This window comes from Physeter macrocephalus, chromosome 4, assembly GCF_002837175.3.
Source record: "Physeter macrocephalus isolate SW-GA chromosome 4, ASM283717v5, whole genome shotgun sequence".
Classification (NCBI taxonomy): Eukaryota; Metazoa; Chordata; class Mammalia; order Artiodactyla; family Physeteridae; genus Physeter; species Physeter macrocephalus.
Genome location: NC_041217.1, coordinates 68,808,606 through 68,821,000, shown reverse-complemented (window position 1 = coordinate 68,821,000; position 12,395 = coordinate 68,808,606).

The following is a 12,395-nucleotide window of genomic DNA, read 5'->3' as shown; positions in this document are numbered from 1 at the left end:
GGCTGTGTGAATGTGATGTGTGGTTATTTCTATCTCCCCCACCTCCCACCCTTGGTGTGAGTGGGTTTCAGGACCAGCTATGTAATTTGCATGGCCTGTTGCAAGATGAAAACATGGTCCCTTATTAAAAAGTTATTAAGAATTGCAGGACAGAAACAGCAGAGCATTAAACCAAACACAGGGACCTTCTCAGTGTGTGGCCCTGTGTGACTGTACAAGACACAAGACCGTGAAGCCATCCCTCATGGTTTTGTAATTTCCCAGGTATCCAGCTCTCCTAGCACCTCTTGGTGGTTTACAGGTTTGTGACCTGTCCACCTGTCTTTTTACTCATCTGTTGCAATACACAAGGACCAGTCATGCAAATTATTACCTACTTAGTAGAAAGTGAGGGAATTCATGGCATGGAGTAATATACCAAAATGTAAGTATTCTTAGTTTTAGTTTCATTTAAAATTACACAGTAGTGTTTTGATCTACTTTACTGACAGGTCTTTTTGACTTGGTTGACCTCAAAATTCTGCCTTGAATGGCTTTAAACAGTCCCTTGGACTTTTCAACTCATGTCACCTAATTTCTTACTCTGTTGCTTCTCATCCTCTACCCCAGACAAGTTCTACAGACATCCTGCTGTTCCAGCCCATCTTCTAAGCCTATGCTCAATTGGCTTCTTTTATTTACTTCAGTTTTCTGTTTGAAACTCAAGTGCTTAAGAATAATACCTTTTAAACCTTCCCTGGTACTTCCCTTGGATACTAATTTAATGCTTAGTCCCAGAGATCCCCAACTTTTTCCTAGAACAGACAGTTTTGATTTTTACAGTCTTAAGTTTTCTGGAGTTAGGACTTCTTGAAGTTTTTGAGCTGAGGGTTAGGGTTTACAGGAGGTAGCCCATGTGAGGCTTCAATGCTTTAAAGAATAACTGCAATACATGGACCTGACCAAGGATGAAACGGGTTGTTAAATAAGACAGTTACGTACCTATCACTGAATGTTGTCTAACTAGGCTCGGTAACTATAGAGGCATTTGAGCATGGGTGGAAGTTTGACTGAGATGGTCTTAAGAGGTCTACAACACTGACAGTCTGGTGATTCTGTGTTAGCAAAGTTATTATCAGGTTGACTCCTCCTCCTTTACTTTTTTGAAAATCTCTTAAACTGCAAATGGGCATAAGGTTCTTTTTTGGAGTGATGGAATGTTTTAAAATTGGATTATAGTGATGATTGCACAAGTTTTCAAATTTACTAAAAATCATTGAACTGTACACTTGAAATGGATGAATTTATGGTACATAAATTATACCGCAATAAATCTGTTTTTAAAAAGTCTTGAGAACATACACTGTCATATTTTTAAAACAATATATTTATTTTACATTGTACATTATATATGTTTAAAGTATATGCTAAGAATTGGGATAGTTTTAAGAGACTAGATACTCAAATAAGAAGTTAAATCTAATGCCTGGAAATTTATCTAGAATATGTTAAAATGATGTAAACTCTAAAAAAAGTTTGTGAATCACCACTGAAGTTATTGACTCATTCTTTAAAACATTATTTAATTAGTTTTAAATTTACACACAGTAAAATTCATTCTTTGTGATATTACTTCTGTGGATCTTCTCAAATGCATATAGTTATATAACCACCACCACAATCAAGATATAGAACAGTTCTATCACATTCAAAAATCCTCTTGTGCTGCCCATCTGTAGTCAGCCTGTCTCCCACCTGCAGACCCTGGCAACCACTGAGCTGTTCTTTGTCTCTATAGTGTTGTCTTTTCAAGGACATTACATGATATATAAATTTTGAAAAGATTTTCAAACAGCAATTACTAATTTTAAGTTTTAACTGAGATATAATTGACATATAACATTATATTAGTTTCAGGTGTACAAAATAATGATTCAATATTTGTATATATTGTGAAATGATCACTACAATATGTCTAGTTTACTAAACATCTGTCACCTTACAGAAAAAGTCATAACAAACTTTTTTTCTTGTGATGAGAACTTTTAAGAACCACTCTTTTAGCAACTTTCAAATATACAATAAAGTATTATTAATTATAGTCGCCATGCTGTACCTTACATCCTTATGACCTACTTATTTTATAACTGGAAGTTTTTGTTTTGTGACCACCTTCTCCCATTTTGCACGCACCTCCCCCTTCCAGTGACACCACCAATCTGTTCTCTGTATCCATAAGCTTGTTTTTGTTCTTTGGAGGGGGGTGGGGGGAAGGTTTAAATTCAACATATAAGTGAGGTCGTATGGTATTTGTCTTTCTCTGTCTGATTTATTTCACTCAGCATAATGCCCTCAAGATCTGTCTAGGCTGTCGAATTTTAATTTTTGAATTACAAAAATAATGGCTATTTTGGGGTTGTGGGAATTTCCCTGCTGATAACTAGTCAGATAGAGAAGGCTGAGATAGTTACAGACAGGATGAGGTTAGTCTGAATTCAGTTATTCTCATAGACTCACACGCAGTTAGAGCTGGAAGGATTTTTAGAGTCATTTAGCCAAAATCCTAATTTTAAATATGAAGAAACTGAGGTCCAGAAGAGAAGAGTGAATCTCAAGCTTATGTAAGTAGTAGTAGAGTTGACCTGGCACTCAGTTTCCTTTTTTTTTAAATTTAATTTTAAAAAATTGAAGTATAGATGATTTACAGTGTTTCAGGTGTATAGCAAAGTTACATATATGTAAATATTTCAGATCCTTTTCCATTATAGGTTATTACAAGATATTGAATATAGTTCCCTGTGCTATATAGTAGGTCCTTGCTGGTTATCTATTTTTTTTTAATGGAAATCTCTTTGTTTGACTTGATATCACCAAGGCATACAGGAAATAGTCAGAAGATATCTGAGGAACCCCATCCATGTGTGACCACAAAGCAGTTTCAGTTCTACATTATAGAACAGACTTCAGCTGTGGACTCCTTTTTTTTTTTTCTCATTTTTTTGTTTATTTTTGGCTGCGTTGGGTCTTCATTGCTGTGTGTGGGCTTTCTCTAGTTGCAGCGAGCAGGGGCTATTCTTCATTGTGGTGCATGGGCTTCTCATTGTGGTGGCTTCTCTTGTTGTGGAGCACGGGCTCTAGGCACGTGGGCTTCAGTAGTTGTGGCACGTGGGCTTCAGTAGTTGTGGCACGTGGGCTCAGTAGTTGTGGCGCATGGGCTTAGTTGCTACGCGGCATGTGGGATCTTTCCGGACCAGGGATCGAACCCGTGTCCCCAGCATTGGCAGGCAGATTCCCAGCCACTGTGCCACCAGGGAAGCCCGTTTATCTATTTTATATACAGTAGTAAGTATCTGTTAATACCAAATTCCTAATTTATCCCTCACCACCTCTTTCCCCTTTGGTAACTATAAGTTTGTTTTCTATGTTTGTGATTATATTTCTGTTTTGTAAATAGGTTCATTTATATCATTTTTCTGTTTTAGATTCTACATGTAAGTGATATCATATGGTGTTTGTCTTTCTTTGCCTGACAACTTAGTATGATAATCTCTAGGTTCATTCATGTTGCTGCAAATGGCATTATTTCATTCTTTTTAATTGCTGGGTAGTATGCCATTTTATGTATATATCACATCTTCTTTATCCATTCATCTGTTGATGGATATTTATGATGCTTCCATGACATGGCTATTGTAAATAGTGTTGTTATGAACATTGGGGTGCATGTATCTTTTCAAATTAGCGTTTTCATCTTTTCTGGGTATATGCCCGGGAGTGGGATTGCTGGATCAAATGGCTACTCTATTCTTAGTTTTTTGAAGATACTCCATACTGTTCTCCATAGTGGCTGCACCAGTTTACATTCCCACCAATAGTATATGAGAGTTCCCTTTTCTCCACACCCTCTCCAGTATTTTTTATTTGTAGACTTTTTGATGGTCATTCTGACTGGTGTGAGGTGATATCTCATTGCAGTTTTGATTTGAATTTCTCTAATAAGTAATGATGTTGAGCGTCTTTTCATGTGCCTATTAGCCATCTGTATGTCTTCTTTGGAGAAATGTCTGCTTAGGTCTTCTGCCCATTTTTTGATTGGGTTGTTTGTTTTCTTGAGCTGTATGAGCTGTTTGCATATTTTGGAGTTTAATCCCTTGTCAACTGCATTATTTACAAATATTTTTTCCCATTCTGTAAGTTGTCTTTGTTTTGTTTATGGTTTCCTTTCCTGTGCAAAAGCTTTTAAACTTAATTAGGTCCCACTTGTTTATTTTTGCTTTTGTTTCCATTTCTCTAGGAGATGGATCCAAAAAAATATTTCTGTGATTTATGTCAAAGAGTTTTCTGCCTATGTTTTCTTCTAGGAGTTTTATAGTATCAGGTCTTACAGTTAGGCCTTTAATCCATTTTGAGTTTATTTTTGTATATGGTGTTAGAGAATGTTCTAAATTATTCTTTTACTTGTATCTGTCCAGTTTTACCAGCACCACTTTTTCAAGAGACTGCCTTTTCTCCATTGTATATTCTTGCCTCCTTTGTTGCAGATTAATTGACTATAAGTGTTTGGGTTTATTTCTGGGTTTTCTACCCTATTCCACTGATCTATGTGTCTGTTTTTGTGCCAGCACTATACTGTTTTGATTACTGTAGCATTGCAGTATAGCCTGAAGTCAGAGAGCATGATTCCTTCAGCTCTGTTCTTCTTTCTCAAGATTGTTTTGGTTATTTGGGGTCTTTTGTGTTTCCACACAAATTAAAAATTTTTTTGTTCCAGTTCTGTGAAAAATGCCATTGGTAATTTGATAGGGATTGCATTGAATCTCTAGATTAGCACTCAGTTTCTTAACAGTCAGATTCAGTATGTTTTTAACTATTATATACCATGATTTTTACTATTGGTTTTGTCTGACTTTCAGTTCTAGCACAAATTCTGCCGTTTTGTACTTCCTCTGCCACATTCCTGATTGCTGATGATCAAAGCAATACTTGGTATATATCACTAATACTGAAAAAAGGATGGTTTTGGACTACCATCTCATTGTTAATTCCTGACTCTTTGCATCACGAAACTATTTCAGTAACTCACTCATTAATATTTATTTGGTGGCTGTTCATTCTGCTTATAGGAAAAAGTGCCCAAGAGAAAACACACAATCTAGACTCAAGTCATTTTATTTTATTTTATTTTTTACGGCCAGAGAGGTAAAGTTTTTTTTTTTTAATTGGGGTATAGTTGTTTTATTATGTTGTGTTAGTTTCTACTGTACAGCGATCAAGTCATTTTAAATGGTGAGAACAAGAAAGGCCTTTATAGATCATTTGAGGTGGTTCTGAGGCATTGTTAGGCACCTGTAGAGTCCCCACCTGGAGCACCTTAGTAAAGGGGTAAAGAAAGGGGCTGAGTGTTAGCTGTGCTACCTCCTCTGATGAAACCATTTGGTATCATTATCATTCTTCCTGAAAGGCTTCCTTTATTTCTTGTGGTGCCTATCTGCTGGTGACGATTCAGCTTTTGCATGTCTGAAACAGTCTTTATTTTAGCTTTGTTTCTGAAGGCTATTTTCACTGGGTATAGAATTCTAGGTTGACAGTTTTTGTCTCTCACTCTCAAGATGTTGCTCCACTGTCTACTGTCTTGCATTGTTTCCAATGAGAAGTCTGCCGTCGTGCTTACCTTTATTCCTCTGTACATATGTCCTTTTTCCTTTAGCTGCTTCTAAGCTTCTCTCTTTATCACTGGTTTTAAACAATTTGATTATGATGCACCTTGGCATAGTTTTCTTAAGTTTTTTTGTGGTTGGAATTTATTGAGTTTCTTGGATCTATGGGTTTATAATTTCATCAAACTTGAGAAATTTTACTGTTAATTTTACTTCAAACTTTTTTCCCCTCCCCTTTTCCTGGACTCAAGTTACGTGTTTATTGGTCCATTTGAAGTTGCCCTAAATGTCAATAATTCTTGGCTATTTTGTTTTCAGTCTTTTCTCTATGTTTCATTTTGGGTAGTTTCTGTTGCTAATCTTTTTTTATGCAGAGTTTAAGTTCACTAATCTTTTTTTAAATGCAGAGTTTAATAAGTTCTTACTTTCAGCCAGTGCATTTTTTCATCTCTAGAAGTTCAGTTTGGGCCTGTTTTATATCTTTCATGTCTCTCCCCACTCCCCCCCCTTTTTTTTTCTGACCATGCTGTATGACTTTCAGGATCTTAGTTCCCCAACCAGGGATTGAACCCAGGTCACGGCAGAGAAAGTGCTGAGTCCTAACCACCGGACCACCATGGAATTCCCTTCCATGTCTCTCCTTAATATGCTCATGCTTTCTTCTACCTTCTTGGACATATAGAATATGTTTATAACAGCTATTTAAATGTCCTTTTCTATTATTTTTATCATCGGTGTCATTTTTGGGCTCTTTTTATTTTGTCCTCAAAATGAGTCATATTACCCTGATTCTTTGCATGTCTGATAATTTTTTTATTGGATGTCAGTTTTGTGAATTTTAGGTTATTGGAGGTTTTTGTATTTTTTTAAAAATAATTCTGAGTTGTGTGTGCTGTTAATTTATTTGGAGACTGTTTAATATTTTGAGTCTTGCTTTTGAGTTTGTTAGGTGAGATTAGAGCCAATCCTCTTTATCCCTTAGTGTACATCCAAATTTCCATCTGAAATCTTTTTATTTTAGCCTTAAGAACTTATTTTAATATTTCTTGTAGTGTATGTCTTCAGGTCATGAATTCTTCTATCCTTTTATTCTTCTTAAAAAGTCTTTATTTTGCCTTATTTTCTAAAAGATATTTTCTCTGGAGAGAACTCTAGATTTAGTGTTTTATTATTCAACACTGTAAAGATGTTTTTTATCTGCTTGCTTGCAAAAATTTTTTACTAGACATCTGCAATAATTCTTATCTTTCTTCCCCTGTATGTAAGGCTCCTTTTTCCCTTGGCTGCTTTTAAGATATTTTTATCACTGGTTTTCAACAATTTGTTTATGATATTACTATTTGTGGTTTTTATGTGTATCTTGCTTGGGGTTGACTGAGCTTCTTGGTGCTGACTGAGCTTCTGCGAGTTTATAGTTTTATCAGATTTGGAATATTTTTGGCCATTATACCTAGAAATATTTCTCTGCTCCCTCTTTTTGGTCTCTGATTACATTTATGTTACTCTGCTTAACAGTGCCACACTTCACTGAGGTACTGTCCTTGTCTCTTTTTTAAAGTAATTTTTTCTCTCTATTATTCAGTTTGTATGGTTTTTATTACTATGTTATCAAGTTCACTGGTCATTTCTTTTGTAACTGTTAAGCCCAGCTAGAGAATTTTTATTTCAGATATTGTATTTTTTAACTCTATAACTTCCATTTGATTGTTTTCTGTGTCTTCCATTTTTTCCCATATGAACACAATAAGGAGAGAAGTGGAAGTATAGAAAAGAACCAAATGCAACATCAGCTTAAAACATTTTAAAAAATTGATGTAGTCATGAAAGTATGTCACTGAGATCTTTTTTTGCAGAAAGACTAATTGATTGATGACTCCAATAGCATGCTCTGAAGCCAGCATTGTGTTTGTACTGAAGTCATGGTTTTCATGGGCTGCTCTTAGTCAATGATTGAATGTGGTTTGTATACTAATGCAGGCCTTTTCTTGTAAGATGCAGACTCCTCTGATGGGTGATTTTGGCTTGAGGACTCATCAGCCTAGCTGAGACTTTCTTAGAACTGCATGGCAGTTGGAAACTCTACTAATCCAATTCTTCTTCCTTTCCTCTCTTTTTCCTAAGGGTCAGATCTACATCATTGTCTGAAAAGCCTCCCTCCATCTCCAGTTCCTTCTCTTTTTCCCATAGGCATCTCCCTCAGTAAACTTTTGGCATCTTGTTCATTGGAGGATCTGAACAAATATATTTATTATTATTTTATTTTTGTTTTCAGTCAGTATAGAATTTCATTTAAATAAAAGTTTCCAGATCTAATTTTTGAGAACTAGTGATCTATATTATGTCATTTATAGTTTAGATACTGAAGCTCAGAAGTTCCTTCTGAATATTGAGTTTGTGAAGCAAAAACCAACCTATATTATGGCAATAGGTCATAAAAGCTTGTTCTCCTATCCGGTGATCTGAGGTCTTGGATAAAGAATCAGGAGCCCTGGCACTACTGCTAACTCTCTTTTGTACCTAGACAAGACACTTAACTTCTCTAAGTTTATTAAAGGGTTTGGGCTAGCTCACCTATATAGGCCCTTTAACTCTAAAATGTAATTTTATAGATGAGAAAGCTTAAGTAATTTACCTGTCCAATTAACCAAAATTTTGTTAGTGAATATCTGGATTGGACTTCTTTTCCTAACAGCCAACAAATGGCCCAAGACTTTTTTTGTATTGAACTGTCTTTAGGAAAATATCTCGATAAACCACTCGTGGTAAAGGATGTAATCTGAGAACATGGATTTTGGGGCCAATATAATGAAAAAAGTGGCTGAACTGTTCTGTATAAAAAGAGAAGGCAATTAGTTTTGACTCTAGGAGGGAATAGAAAAGAGGAGGAAGAAGCAAAGAAAAAGAGTGAAGCTATCAAAAGGGTAAGAAGCTAGAGAGCTACATGGGGTGAACATTCCTGGGTGTAGAATGGGGAAAGGGCTTTTAAGGCTAGAGATACACAACATCTAATTGAAGCTTTTTTTTGTTTTATCTATATGAATTAGGCTTCTGTGTTTGAAAGTAACACAAACCCAATTCAAAGAAGCTTCAATAAAAAAAATCTTAGTGGCTCACAAAGTTTGGAAAGATACTAGGAGAGTTTGTAGCATCTAAGGAAGAGTTACAGAAACCAGAGCTGCAGGAACTGGAACCAGAAACTTGAATTAACATTGCCAGATATCGGGAGGAGCTTCAAGATGGCGGAAGAGTAAGACGCGGAGATCACCTTCCTCCCCACAAATACATCAGAAATACATCTACATGTGGAACAACTCCTACAGAACACCTACTGAACACTGGCAGAAGACCTCAGACCTCCCAAAAGGCAAGAAACTGCCCACGTACCTAGGTAGGGTAAAAGAAAACAAAAAAAATTCAGACAAAGAATAGGGACGGGACCTGCACCAGTGGGAGGGAGCTGTGAAGGAGGAAAGTTTTCCACACACTAGGAAGCCCCTTCGTGAACGGAGACTGCAGGTGGCGGAGGGGGTGAGCTTCGGTGAAACGAAGGAGAGTGCAGCAACAGGGGTGTGGAGGGCAAAGCGGAGAGATTCCCGCACAGAGGATTGGTGCAAACCAGCACTCACCAGCCTGAGAGGCTTGTCTGCTCACCCGCCGGGATGGGTGGGGGTTGGGAGGTGAGGCTCGGGCTTCGGAGGTCGGATCTCAGGGAGAGGACTGGGGCTGGCGGCGTGAACACAGCCTGAAGGGACTAGTGCGCCACAGCTAGCCGGGAGGGTGTCCGGGAAAATGTCTGGAGCTGCCAAAGAGACAAGAGACTTTTTCTTGCCTCTTTGTTTCCTGGTGCACAAGGAGAGGGGATTAAGAGTGCTGCTTAAAGGAGCTCCAGAGACTGGCGTGAGCCACGGCTATCAGTGCAGACCCCAGAGACACACATGAGATGCTAAAGGCTGCTATTGCAGCCATCAAGAAGCCTGTGTGCAAGCACAGGTCACTGTCCACACCTCCCCTCCTGGGAGCCGGTGCAGCCCACCACTGCCAGGGTCCCATGATCCAGGGACAACTTCCCCAGGAGAACACACGGTGCGTCTCAGGCTGGTGCAACGTCACGCCGACCTCTGCCACACAGGCTTGCCCCGTATCCGTACCCCTCTCTCCCCCCAGTCTGAGTGACCCAGAGTCTCCAAAGCAGCTGCTCCTTTAACCCCGTCCTGTCTGAGTGAAGAACAGACGCCCTCAGGCCACCTACATGCAGAGGCGGGTCCAAATCCAAAGCTGAACCACGGGAGCTGTGCAAACAAAGAAGAGAAAGGGAAATCTCTCCCAGCAGCCTCAGGAGCAGCGGATTAAATCTCCACAATCAACTTGATGTACCCTGCATCTATGGAATACCTGAATAGACAACGAATCATCCCAAATTGAGGAGGTGGACTTTGGGAGCAACGATATATATATTTTTAACCCTTTTTCTCTTTTTATGAGTGTGTATGTGTATGCTTCTGTGTGTGATTTTGTCTGTATAACTTTGTTTTTACCATTTGTCTTAGGGTTCTGTCTGTCCATTTTTTTATATTTTTTTACTTAAAAAATTTTTTTTTCTTAATAACTATTTTTTATTTTAACAACTTTATTTTATTTTATCTTCTTCTTTCTTTCTTTTTTTTTCTCCTTTTTATTCTGAGCTGTGTGGAGGACAGTCTCTTGGTGCTCCAGCCAGGCATCAGGGCTGTGCCACTGAGGTGGGACAGCCAAGTTCAGGACACTGGTCCACAAGAGACCTCCCAGCTCCACATAATATCAAATGGTGAAAATCTCCCAGAGATCACCATCTCAACACCAAGACCCAGCTGCACTCAACGACCAGCAAGCTACAGTGCAGGACACCCTATGCCAAACAACTAGCAAGACAGGAACACAACCCAATCCATTAGGACAGAGGCTGCCTAAAATCATAATAAGGCCACAGACACCCGAAAACACACCACCAGATGTGGACCTGCCCACCAGAAAGACAAGATCCAGCCTCATCCACCAGAACACAGGCACTAGTCCCCTCCACCAGGAAGCCTACACAACCCACTGAACCAATCTTAGCCACTGGGGACAGACACCAAAAACACCAGAAACTAGGAACCTGCAGCCTGCAAAAAAGAGTCCCCAAACACAGTAAGTTAAGCAAAATGAGAAGACAGAGAAACACACAGCAGATGAAGGAGCAAGGCAAAAACCCACTAGACATAACAAATGAAGAGGAAATAGGCAGTCTGCCTGAAAAAGAATTCAGAATAATGATAGTAAGGATGATCCAAAATCTTGGAAATAGAATGGAGAAAATACAAGAAACATTTAATAAGGACCTAGAAGAACTAAAGAGCAAACAGAGATGAACAACACAATAAATGAAATTAAAAATTCTTTAGAAGGGATCAATAGAAGAATAACTGAAGCAGAAGAACGGATAAGTGACCTGGAAGATAAAATAGTGGAAATAACTACTGCAGAGCAGAATAAAGAAAAAAGAATGAGAAGAATTGAGGACAGACTCAGAGAAGTCTGGGGCAACATTAAATGCACCAATATTCGAATTATAGAGGTCCCAGAAGAAGAAGAGAAACAGAAAGGGACTGAGAAAATATCTGAAGAGATTACAGTTGAAAACTTCCCTAATATGAGAAAGGAAATAGTTAATCAAGTCCAGGAAGTGCACAGAGTGCCATACAGGATAAATCCAAGGAGAAACACACCAAGACACATAATAATCAAACTATCAAAAATTAAATACAAAGAAAAAATATTAAAAGCAGCAAGGGAAAAACAACAAGTGACACAAAAGGGAATCCCCATAAGGCTAACAGTTGATCTTTCAGCAGAAACTCTGCAAGCCAGAAGGGAGTGGCGGGACATATTTAAAGTGATGAAAGACAAAAACCTACAACCAATTACTCTACCTAGCAAGGATCTCATTCAGATTTGACAGAGAAATTAAAAGTTTTATAGACAAGCAAACGGAAAGAGAATTCAGCACCACCAAACCAACTTTACAACAAATGCTAAAGGAACTTCTCTAGGCAGGAAACACAAGAGAAGGAAAAGACCTACAATAATAAACCCAGAACAATTAAGAAAATGGTAATAGGAACATACATATCGATAATTACCTTAAACGTAAATGGATTAAATGCTCCAACCAAAAGACATAGACTGGCTGAATGGATACAAAAACAAGCCCCGTATATATGCTGTGTACAAGAGACCCACTTCAGACCTAGGGACACATACAGACTGAAAGTGAGGGGATGGAAAAAGATATTCCATGCAGGGAATGGAAAAAGATATTCCATGCAAATGGAAATCAAAAGAAAGGTGGAGTAGCAATTCTAATATCAGACAGAATAGACTTTAAAACAAAGGCTATTACAAGAGACAAAGAAGGACACTACATAATGATCAAGGGATCGATCCAAGAGGAAGATATAACAATTGTAAATATTTATGCACCCAACATAGGAGCACCTCATTACATAAGGCAAATACTAGAAGCCATAAAAGGGGAAATCGACAGTAACACAATCATAGTAGGGGACGTTAATACCCCACTTTCACCAATGGACAAATCACCCAAATTGAAAATAAATAAGGAAACACAAGCTTTAAATGATACATTAAACAAGATGGGCTTAATTGATATTTATAGGACATTCCATCCAAAAACAACAGAATACACTTTCCTCTCAAGTGCTCATGGAACATTCTCCAGGA